We start from the raw sequence: 12,300 nt of genomic DNA on the forward strand, positions 1-12,300 counted from the left end.
CTGCTCTCATGACACTTAGTTTTTATTTGTATTGTAAGATTTATTGCACTTTCTGCTCTGTTTGGGGTATGTGTGTATGGTTTCTCTGTAGCCCACTAGGGTGAGATTATTCCTTGAGGACAAGATCCATGTCTTTTTTTTTTTTTTTTCCTGTTTCTATATGACTGAGAACAGTGTTTTAAACTTAGCACATGCCTCATAAATTTATGCTAAATATCAGGCTGAATTTAAGGTAAACACTGACCATCTTGGAATGGAAGCATCCCTCTGAATTTCCCAGAAACCTACAATGTTGGAATCCACAGGGAAAGTTGTGCTCCGCAGCCTGAAAGCTCACTGGGGTTGCCGAAAGAGTTAAGGACAGCAGCAGAACCCCTTTGTGTTGGTCACACTGCGAGGAATGTGTTACAGGCAAGAAAGGAGGAAGGTAAGAGAAACTCAGGTACCAGCCTCCAAGGCCCGCCCTGTCTCTGGCTGCAGCTCATCGTCTGGCATTTGGCAGTGGGTACAGACCAGACCATTATTGTGATATGCAGTAACACATCTGGCCCAAAGTAAATGCTCATTTTGCTTCTTAAATGTCATAATGTTTGTTTTCACTTGAGCTGCCTCTTCTTGAATCGTGGCACTTAAATCTCCAAACCTTTCCAGGTGGTGGTCACAATAAGTCCCTGCTTAGAGTCTCCACAAATGACAGATGTGTTCACAAGTAGGTAGTTAAGACAAAATAAACAAATGGTATCATGCTACCCAACTGCTCAAAAGACCCATAGCTTCCCCCAAATCCAGGTGGCCCTTGAGATATAAGTCTGCCTGGTTCACGGACCTTCTTTTTTTTTTTTTTTTTTTTTTTTTTTTTTTTTTTTTTTGAGGCGGAGTCTCGCTCTGTCACCCAGGGTGGAGTACAGTGGCGCGATCTCGGCTTACTGCAAGCTCCGCCTCCCGGGTTCATGCCATTCTCCTGCCTCAGCCTCCTGAGTAGCTGGGACTACAGGCGCCCGCCACCGCGCCGGGCTTTTTTTTTTTTTTTTTTTTTGTATTTTCAGTAGAGACGGGATTTCATCGTGTTAGCCAGGATGGTCTCGATCTCCTGACTTCGTGATCTGCCCGCATCGGCCTCCCAAAGTGCTGGGATTACAGGTGTGAGCCACCACGCCCAGCCAAGAGTACTATTTTTATAAAGTAAAGAAGGTCCAGCAGGGCGCGGTGGATCACGCCTGTAATCCCAGCACTTTGGGAGGCCGAGGCGGGTGGATCACGAAGTTAGGAGATCGAGACCATCCTGGCTAACACGGTGAAACCCCGTCTCTACTGAAAATACAAAAAAAAAAAAAAAATTTTTTTTTTTTGAGAGAGATGCTGAGGCCAGACCTTTCACCAGCAAATGTTAGGAAAGAAGACAGGGCTCAGGGGTTAGAGTGTATTTGAAGGTCATGGCCCTGGATGGACCAGACAGGCAGACAAGCATCTTCCTTGGGTCTGCATGTATTCTGTAGCACAGAGGAATGGAGAGTTGGTTCCCTGAAGCCAGCCTGTCACATTAGGAGCCAACGGCTGTCCATGACACCCGGTGATAGAAACAGTCTTAAGCGAAAGGCACAGCAGGTAAGTGTAAGGTGACTCATGTTGTTGTTAGCTCTCCACCAGAGTTAGAACATCCCCAGCAGCCAGGAACCAGCATTGTGTCCAGTGACAAGGTGCTTCTTCATTACAGGGTTAGTGACCTCAAGGAAAGATCCAAATGATGGCCCAGCCCTTGAACACCATTGTTTTTCCAATAACTCAGAAGCATTTGGACCATGACAAGCCTTTTGAGAAGCCCATGCCCATGATGGGTCCATCTTCCTTGGACAACTACAGCCAGCAGGAAGCCTCACAGTGCACTATCCACTGTGGCCATCTACACCACCTCCCTGGCTATTTTAGAGCTATCCAGCTCCAGATAAAGGAAAACTCTAATATCGCTCTGATTCATGATCTTCCATCTATCTCACAACTAATGGGCTAATGCTTTTCAATAATTCCCAACTATTTAGAAGATGCCCACTTCTAAATAGGTTTCCTCAAATACTAGTGGACCTCCTCCCAGTTGTGGTCTGCTTGCACAAGTGACCGGTCTAGGACAACATATCTCTCCACCCATCCCCTCTGTCATCTGTGGAACCAGCAGTGAAAAAACACTGGGGAGAGCCCTGACCCTGTGGGAATTCCAGGTCGAGGACCTGGTTTTATCCGCTCTCGCTGATGAGTTAAATTCTTTGGTTCCTTCTTTAATCCATTTCTACTCAACTCTGACTAATTTTATCACAAGATTTTCTCTGAGACTTTATAAAGCAAAATGTTTTCTTAAACCTACATGTTGAAAGGTATTCTCAATGGTGCCAATTCAAAGGTGTTTGGCAGAACATTTTTAAAAAATATATCCGTCTACCTTTTTTATCATTTCACAGGTTTTCTCTTGGCTTCTGAACTTTCTTTACTATTAATATAGGTCCCATTATTAAGTCAAAAACTACAATGTGCCTCCTTTCCTGGATAAGAGGAGTAGAAAAGAGAGAGGAGCAAATATCAAAACTGACAAATTGAAATTTCAAAAAAATTTGAGTTCATGGTAAGATCAAAGTAGGCCCCTTTATACTCACATAAGAAACTGAGGAATTAGATACCTTTGGATAGGCAAATACTATCTTTGTGAGTTTGCGACAGGCAATGACAAATAATAAATAGCCTTCTCTGGTGGCAGATACAAAGTCTTCATTTCTACCTAGCATCCAAATTTGAACATAAATGTGAGTACTGAATATTAGAGACACCAAAGCTAAATGCTTTGAGTGACAAGTCATAATAATAATAATAAAATCAAATAACATTACTATGTGTTTACTTATATAATCATTACAACAATGTTATAAAATGGATCTGATTTAACTCATTTTCCAGATGAGGAAACAGTCCATAAGGATTAAGTAGGTTTTGCAAATTTACACAGCAGTACAGTGGCCCAAAGTTCTGATGTCCAGAGCCTTCCTTCCATTCCAGGACACCATCTTATCTCTTCTTCAGTGCCTCCTTGACCAACAATCAAATCTTCCATCTAAATAGTCCTTGGCAATAGCTCAGCCTCTCAAAAGGCCAAGTGTAGACTGCTGTTTGGAAGAGGAGAGTGCTTTTGATCCCAAGTGTACATGTCCATTCATGGGTCTTTATGTTTGAAAAGTTCTGACAACATCACTAGTCTGACTCTAATTTGATTGGTTTTCTAAGTAATGGTAGAATCAAGGTCTGCTCCCCAGGAACTGTTTAGCCATGGAGTCAAAAATCCCTTGTTTCAGTTACTTTTAGGATAGCTCTGAACGCAGCAGCCAACACATAACCTCTAAGACAGATGTTAGAAGAGTTCAACGGTCTGCGCTCACCAAGCTAATGAAGGTGGAGTTCAGTTTGAAGCTTGTATGGAAAGTGATGGAGTGTTAAGTCAAGGGCACTGCTTTGTAGTGACACAGATCCACGTGTAAATCTGGGTGCCCTCCCTGATGAGTTGCATGAAGTCAATCGTGGCTCTTCCCCTCCTATGTACCTCAGTTTCCCTTATCTGTAAAATAATGAAAATAATATATTTCTTTTAGAGTGAACCTGAGGATTAAATAAGATAACATGTGTAATATAGTGGGCACATACAAGGCTTCAATAAATATTGATACATGTTACTTCTTTTTTTTTTTTTTTTTTTTTTTTTGAGACAGAGTCTTGCTCTGTCTCCAGGCTGGAGTGCAGTGGCACGATCTCAGCTCACCGCAACCTCCACCTCCTGGGTTCAAGCGATTCTCCTGCCTCAGCCTCCCAGGTAGCTGGGATTACAGGCACCTGCCACCACGCCCGACTAATTTTTGGTATTTTTAGTAGAGATGGGGTTTCACCATGTTGGCCAGGCTGGTCTCAAACTCCTGACCTCGTGATCCGCCTGCCTCAGCCTCCCAAAGCGCTGGGATTACAGGCGTGAGCTACTGTGCCTGGCCGATATCTGTTACTTCTATCCATCTTCCAAAATAAATTTAAAGACAACAACTGACTTCTAACCAAATTAATATAATAATTATAGTATTAAAGTTCAGTTCAAAATAACTTGTATTTTATTCATATTACACTAAAGCAAAATGACAATCCATAACAATTTTTAAATTCCCTGTTTTGTTTTATTGTTTAAAATATTTATCAGATGTCATTCAAATATGGTAGGGGCTGCTACAAGAGGCTCCATGAGTCCCTTTCAGGTCTGCAGGTAGAAGACAACCTGGAAGACTTGTCCAAAGGAGTCTCTTGTCTACCCCAACCCTGGTTCTAGATTTGTGTCAGAGTAGTGAAATTAATTACAGAGTGATAATTAATTATCTGTAATGGAATGAAATGGAATAGAATAAAAAATATCCTAGTACATCCTACATAGTGAGGTGATTGTTTTATGAAATGTTTCATTTTTATAGACATGCATGTACATCTATATATGTATATGTGTACTAGATGTCACTATCAAATATATTTCTTACTTAGAGTCTCAATCTAACACGTTTGAATGCCACCTCTTTGAATGGTACTCCCAAGGCCCCAGTTTCAGGTCTTTCTCAATGGCTAGAAGGTTCTAGAAATTTGAGGATGGCCTGGGTGACGTGTCATGGTAGCACCTTGTGAAGTTGAGTCTGGGGCATGAGAATTGGGCTCAGCTTGCTACTCGTGATGTTCTACTCTGTCATCTTAAACTTTGTCCACAGAGTTGGTCCATGCAGAGACAAAGATCAATGGCTACGGGATGGATACATGAAGTTGTCAGAGCAGAGGTGGCATAATTCTATTTGCAAACAGCTGCAGTGTAGGCACAGCCTCTGTTATGTGTTAAGCACTTGTGCTCATTCCATTTTCAGGAGACTCTGCCATTAACTCAATAAAACACATTGTCCCTCCACGGATCTCCAGCTGAGACAGGGCTGAGGGTTGGGGAAAAGAAGAGACAGGGAGAAAGTTTTCTTTGGTATAAATACTAACTTATCCAGTCTCTTGGGATTATTTACTTCCCTTAAATAATGGTCTATTATCTTTCTTTTATATCTTCTTCTTGTACCATAAAGGAGAACAGTTGAACTGTGATTTTATACTCAGAGACTTGATACCGCAGTATCTTCTAACAGTTCTTGTTTTTTTTAATTCCTACTTGTCCTCTTCCACCACTTCTCATTTCAGATATCTATGGCTAAACCATGATATATGTGATTTACCTTTAAATTTAGTTCCAGAAGTAATATATATGCCTACTTTTTAAATATAATTGGATTGATGTTGGTTACAGTTGTAAGGAGAAAATTTCAAAGAGACACCATCAGATCAGATAGAGAATGTGTTAATATAATCAGAGCTTCTAAGAAAAAGCAATTTTGACAGATTAGGAATTGTATCTTTGTGTGGCTACTGCCCAAGTTGTCAAACCCTCTTCCCATGGTGACAGCAGCCTCCCTCAAACTTCAGGAATGCCGTCTTCTCATCACATTGTGAAAAGCCAGCCTGGAGCTATATTTGGACCTTTCTGTCAAAGAAGACTAAGAAAGAGGAAGTAAAGCTCCTACTTGAAGTTTGCAGCAACTGTTCATGGTGATGTTACTGCAGAGGCTCCATTTTACAGATACAGAAGCTGAGGTATAAAGAGAAAAAAATTACTTAACTTATCCTTCTGAGAAAGGGGTCTCTGTTCATCATGCGAATACTGGCAATGTTGCTGTGTCTCAAATTTGTCTCTATTTCAAAAATCCACCAGTGACTAAAAAGGTCTTAATATTAGCTTGAAATGCGAAATTACTAGTAAGTAAAATCCATCAGAGAGGACTGGGAGCCCATCTCCATAGCTGTGGAAGATGTGGGAAGGCAGATATAGCCTTTCCCAATCTCTGCACAGCCATGGGGGATGCTGGTAAGAAACTAGCCACCAGCCTAGGGAAAAAGAGCAAAGCAGCAGCACTGAGTGAACAAAGCAGATATTTAGTGCTTATAGATAATATCCAACTCCAGCATCAGCGAGAGCTTGGCCGGGGAGGGCATCTCCTAGGAAACCATCAGATAACACTGGGAGAGACAGGCTTTAACATAAAAAGAGCTGCAGGGGAAACAATACACGTTAGCTAGAAATGAACTGTGTTTCATAATGCAGCAGTCATTTCCTGTACAACAAACAGGCCTGCACTGCTCAGTTGGTTGCATCTGTGCTCAGAGCAGGGAATCCTATGCTCCCAGCACTCTGGAGGTCAGCACCCCCATCTACCAGGCGAGGCGGGAGAAGCCAGCCTGGCCAGGCCAGACAGAGAGCAGACAACTCACCTTTCCAGTCAGCCCTGGGCACTGGAGGCAACAACAGTGATCATAACATGCAGAAAAAGCATGATACTGGGACGGAGGGACCAGGCTCTAGACCTGCAGGGTGACATGCATGGCAGCATATGTAGTCAACAGAGCCCCAAAGCCCTCCAACCTTCCCTTTCTCCACTGCCCATGACCTCATCTTTCCCCTGTCTCTCCTCCTCCAAACACACAGGAGCACACACACACACACACACATACATACACACATGCACACATGTACACACATGCATCATACATATGCACATATACATAACAAACACATACACACACATACAGTCATGCCTCACTTAACTACAAGGATATGTTCCAAGAAATGCATCATTATGTAATTTCATGGCTATGCAAGCATCACAGAGTATACTTACACAAAGTCACATGGTGTAGCCTACTATACACCGAGGCTGTATGGTGTAGTCTATTGGTCCTATGCAGCAAACCAGTACAGCATGTGACCACTGCATACCATAGGCAGTTGTAACACAATGGTAAGTATTGGTGCATCTAAACATACCTACATAGAAAATGCACAGTACAAATGTGGTATTATAATCTTATGGGACAACCATCATATAGATGATTTCTGATTGACCAAAACAGTATTATGCAGCATATGACAGTACATACACACACACACACTCACACTCACAAACACACACGCACACACTCACTCACACTCACATGCCTTTCAGAGGCCTGCTCCACTTTAAAAAACTACTTCCAGAATTCATTGGGAGGTTATCTCAAAAAAAAGTAAACTCCTTTAAAGATATTCCTTCCTTCATTCGTTCATCTGCCTGTTTGGTCAAGGGAAGCATGTGTGGATGTGCCTATCATCTCCTAGGCACATTTCTGGAATGAAGCCTAGGGCAGCTGAACATCTCTTGCCAAGCACCAAGTCCCAGGTCAATGCCAGCAGAGCCAGAGGTAGGACCTGGGAACGTTAACCTCTCACTGATAACTGCTTAAACTCTTGGTTGCCTAGCAACAGATGGTAATAGCACAATCACAAATAAATATACTGCAGAATAATCTCAATGTTGTCATTTAGCTGGGTTTTTAATGGGAAAAAAAAAGCTTCCTTGGAGAATTGGAGAATTCAAAGGTTGTTTCCATGTTGCTGTTGTTTCCTTGCTGGACGTGGTGCTCCTATCTGGTTAGGGACATGTTTCCATCCAAATGCTTCTCCCTCCCAAAGGTGCCCTTTTGAGAAAGCGCATGTAGGCCTGCCCTGGTAATCGAAGACATCAGCCATCATAGCTCTGACCAGCTCACAGGGGCTTCGATCCAACATTTCGGCTCTGTCCTGGTGACCAAAACTTTCTGAAACTCATCTGAGCTCCCTTCAAGATGGAATGGTTTCCGAAGTCAAGAAAGTATGGAACCAAAATTGCCAGGGAATTAAAAGACAAATCATTGTCATGTCCATTAAAAGGAATATAAGAAGTGTGACTTTTTTTGAAGGAAGAGGTTAGAACCATAGACTCGCATTCTGGTAGGAGGATTTCAGGGTATTCATATTCATTTATTACAGGAGTGGAAAGTGCACGGGTTTAAGATCAGACAGATCTAGCCGAATCCTAGACTCGTCACTTAAAGTCTACAAATCAAGCCTCAGCTTAATCCATAATTCAAAAAAAGAAAATCATCCTGAAAGCTATCCCACCAAACTGTTGTAAGGATTAAATGAGCTAAGTAAGAGAACATGCCAATTCCAGTCAGGACGCATAGTACGTGTTTAATAAGCACCCCGTCTACCGCCTTGCTTTCTACTGGACAGAAATGGCAATGCCCTTGGTCCTCTTCCAGTTACAGTAGCTTTAGTTGCTCAAACAGGCTCCTGCTGCATTAAAAGAGAGCTCTAATTCAACCTCCTCACAAATGCAAACTGACTGTTCCGTTAGGACACATTAGTAATGCTCCCTGGTACTAACAGTGAAAGAGTCACACTCTACATTTTACAAACTCTTTAAAATACTCTCCTCTCTCAATCTGTCACAGCTACTTCTAACTAGAAATCCCTCCCCTCTCTCACCTCTCTCTCCTGGCCCCCGCTTGTCCACTGTCTCTTTTATTCCACTTCCACCTTCAGCCCTCACCCTGGACACACTGACCTCCCCTTCCCCTCTTCCTGCTATATTTAGAGGCGAGCTGTCTCCCTGGTGTGAGAGGTCCGGGGGCTGTGGCAGCAGGGTACAGAGCTGATCTGGAGTTGGCTGTCGGCAGTGAGGGAAGGACAAATGTCAGGGAGACCTGCTCCCTGGCCGCCCTCCCTCCAGCCCCAGCATCACTCCTCAGCAGCTTCTCTTGACAGGCAGGGTAAAAGGAGGAGGGTATGGGGGCCTTTGAAGTCTGGCTGCCTGTCACCAGAGCTCAAAGAGACCAAGGGCTTGTCAGAGCACAAGTCACTGGGGCTCTTTCCCTTTCCTAATTAATTCAGTTGAGTCTGGAAGGAAAGGAATTGTGATATGCCCAGAACTGAGTGGAAAGCACAGCTTACCAGTGCAATGCTGCAGCGTCTTAAATCTTTTCCAAGTGCCAGACCCCCAGCCTTGGCAGGAGAAATTTATTCACCCCTCCCAGAGCAGCATCCCCTGGGCAGCTGACCCTGAGGTGGCCATCTAAAGATCCGTTCCTGTCCAGGCATGGTGGCTCACGCCTGTAATCCTAGCACTTTGAGAGGCCAAGGCAGGTGGATCACCTGAGCTCAGGAGTTTCAGACCAGCTTGGTCAACATGGTGAAACCCCACCTCTACTAAAAATACGAAAATTAGTTAGGCATGGTGGCACATGCGTATAATCCCAGCTACTTGGGAGGCTGAGGCAGGAGAATCGCTTGAACCCTAGAGGCCAAGGTTGCAGTGAGCCGAGATTGCACCACTGCACTCTGGCCTGGGTGATAAAGCGCGACTCCATCCCAAAAAATAAAAAAATAAAATATAATAAAAAAAATCCATTCTCCTCTCTTGATCCTTGGTCCATGTGCTGGCCAATGTCAGAAATCCTGTCCCCAGAGCTTTCTCCCTTCCTCTGGGCTGTACTTCTCCCCATCCTTCAAGTCTGCCTTAAAGCACCAGTCTTTAAAACGGAATGGGTGAATTTCATGCCTTTTCTGAGAACATGTTTGGAAAAGCACAAATCCTCTGAAGATGAAAAGAGGTGTTGGAAGAATTGCCAGAAGAAAGAGGAGACCCCAAAGGCAAATGTCCTTAACTCACCATTTAGCCCATTCTCCACCTTAGATCACTGTTCTGATTCTGAAGTTGTAATGTAACTAACCTTATTAAGTCCCTGCTGTGCAACTTGCATAGCTGCACTCACCTGTGCTCTGTCCTATAATCTCTCTCCAAGGAGGGGCCAGCAAGAACAACCCACACTCTCTCGTCACCCAGGCCCACATACTTCGAGTCTTCTTAAAGAATACATAGAAAGGCAGAAAGCAGAAGGAGGCATCAGGAATAGCTTCATTTGCAGTTCTGGAATGGCATCAGGTCAGCACTCAGAAATGGAGGGGAGAGGCTGGAAATGAGAGTGCTCAGGGTTAAAACCAGTGTTGGCTGAAGACACTCTGAAGATGATCACCGAAAGAACTTGTTAAAGTCAAGCACTTGTAGGGAGAACCTGACCTTCCTTTTCCAAAAGACACTTCTTGGATTAGGGTGGCAGCATGTACCCTAGGGTGGCAGTGTAGACAGCATAGGATTAGAATTCAGAAGTCCTGAGTTCTGGTGTCAGCCCACTCTCCAATCAATGAGATGGTTCTAAGTCACTTCATCTCGCTGAGTCTTCTTTCTTAGATCTGTAAAAATAGAGGGCAATAGGCACCTGATCTACCTCACAGGAGTGGTGTGAAGCTCAAGGTCACTGGTGGATGGGGAAGAGTTTTGTAACCTGTGATTTAGGAGCTGTGGTCATACAGTTGGTGTCAGTGGCAACACTGACAACACAAAGATGCATAGAAGTATGTGGAAGGAGAAGTGATCCCTTTAAGTCATAGGTTGCAAGGTAACGTGAGGTTGAGGAGCCAGGTGTGGGTTTGGCGGCTGTAGCTTCATGCTTCATGAGAAATACCAGTACATGGGGCCTGTTGGTCACATTCCTGCCACTACCCCATGTCATTAACATTCTTATAATCAAACCAGCAGCACAAGGGTGGGGACAATTTGTTCATTCAGTGTGGTGTGTCCAGGTCTTTTAAAGAAATACAATATATGCAGGAGATTGTAAATGTCTATGAAATTCTGGGGCAGACAGGTGTTCTATCATTATATAGTACAACAACACATTTCAACATTTTATGACTCTGAATCTGAGCCTCCTTTCTCATTCAATGGCTACCTTTCACTAGTTTGACCTTAGATGAAGTGTGCAAGGGTGTCATTCTAAGAAAATCAAACACACAGTCATAAAATGGTTGAGTTCAATGTTTGTCCAGGGTCCTCCCCACCAGGACCAGATTTCCTGATAACTCTATAACTGTCCAGGAACAGTGGCTGTGTATAGACCTAAAACAATACAGCCTGATCAGATATTTTATAATATGTCCAAGTTCGAAGAAATGGGAGCATTCTGCTTGTGCCCGTCTGTTATAAATTACAAGCAACTGCTGCAGCCAAGGCATTCTCTTCAGCCAAAGAGTTTCGGCTAGCAGAGGACCACACACTTGAACAGAATCCTTAACTGCAGCTGAAGCTCAGGAGCCTGTGACTGGTCTGGCCTCTGTTAACCTCTAAGCTGCAGGCCTCATGTCGAGGAAGAAAGCCAGGCTCTGGGAACTGGAAGTGAGTGAAGAAGTGAACAAATAACTTGGTAATTTCACCTGACAGTGTAGCTTCCTGTGTCTTCCCATTGCATATTTTATTCACAACCTGATATTGTGTATATGTGAAAGCTCCAGTCACTGAAGAACATATAAGTCATCAAAAAGGAAAATCATTCATTAGTTCAACAAATAGTAATTGAACATCCAGGATATTTCAGAAGCTGTGGCAAGAACTGGGTTTCTAAACATAGAGGGGTGTCTAATTCTTCCCTTATGAGTTACCCACAGACGTATACATAGAATGCATTAACCAGGTCTGATAGCAGAAGAATAAGGAGAAGAGTGTGTAGAGGTGACCCTTAGCAGAGGACACTGGCAGGCTGACTCGACTGTGTCACCCTCCGAGGGGCTGCCCGGCCAGCTCTTTCGGCTTGGAGTTGTCCCTCTTTCTGCAGAGTTGGGGGATGATAAGACTCTGCCCAGCTCTCCTAAGGAAGCCACTGTAAGGACTGCAGAGATGGGCACCTACCAGGACTTGTGAGAGCACAGTCTGACTTTATGTCCTCGTGTAGAGCAATGGAAATGAATATTTAAAGGTATGCAGCCATAAAACCGTGGGATATGAGAAAAACATCAGCCTTTGAGACCCGGCTGCTCCATGCTGCTTCGTAATATGCACGTTTATAGCTCCCCAACTGCCTCCTGCTCATTCACAGAAATGCCACACCTGAAAATTGGCATCATGCCCTTCACCCTCAAAGTTTAAAAGTCACGGAGAGCAGTTCTCCTAATTGTAGAGCTAAGTGGAGCGGAGCAAAGGCACAGCTGCTGCCCCCTGGGCCTGCGCGGGCCCCGAGGAGCCAGCCACGCCCCATCTGCCTGTGGCTCAGCACGTGTGAACGTGGGTGCCCAGGGCAGTGAGACAGGATGAGAAGCAGACTTTGGGGTGCGGCGATGGACCTGTCAAAAGGAAACTGGACTTCATGTTTTATTCTTTTGTCAAGTACTTTCCTCATTACAGTACAGTAGTTAAGAAAATATTTCAACTAAAGCTGTAGCTCAGTGTTTTCTTCCAGATTTATATATTAAAATACTAATCTTTGGGGGTGGTTTCATACAGACCCATACTTGCACAGATCTAC

The 12,300-nt window shown here is 43.8% G+C and overlaps 1 long non-coding RNA gene across 1 annotated transcript in view; it reads right to left on the reverse strand.

The window, feature by feature from the left end:
- Positions 1–1,361: 1,361 nt before the first annotated feature.
- Positions 1,362–12,300, reverse strand: part of LOC134807829 (uncharacterized) — a 52,989-nt gene continuing 42,050 nt past the window's right edge. The window contains exon 3 of the long non-coding RNA XR_010149182.1: positions 1,362–3,592. This is a non-coding gene — a long non-coding RNA (uncharacterized LOC134807829). The remainder of the gene's footprint in view (positions 3,593–12,300) is intronic.

The sequence above is a fragment of the Pan troglodytes genome, chromosome 12, assembly GCF_028858775.2.
Source record: "Pan troglodytes isolate AG18354 chromosome 12, NHGRI_mPanTro3-v2.0_pri, whole genome shotgun sequence".
Taxonomy (NCBI): domain Eukaryota; kingdom Metazoa; phylum Chordata; class Mammalia; order Primates; family Hominidae; genus Pan; species Pan troglodytes.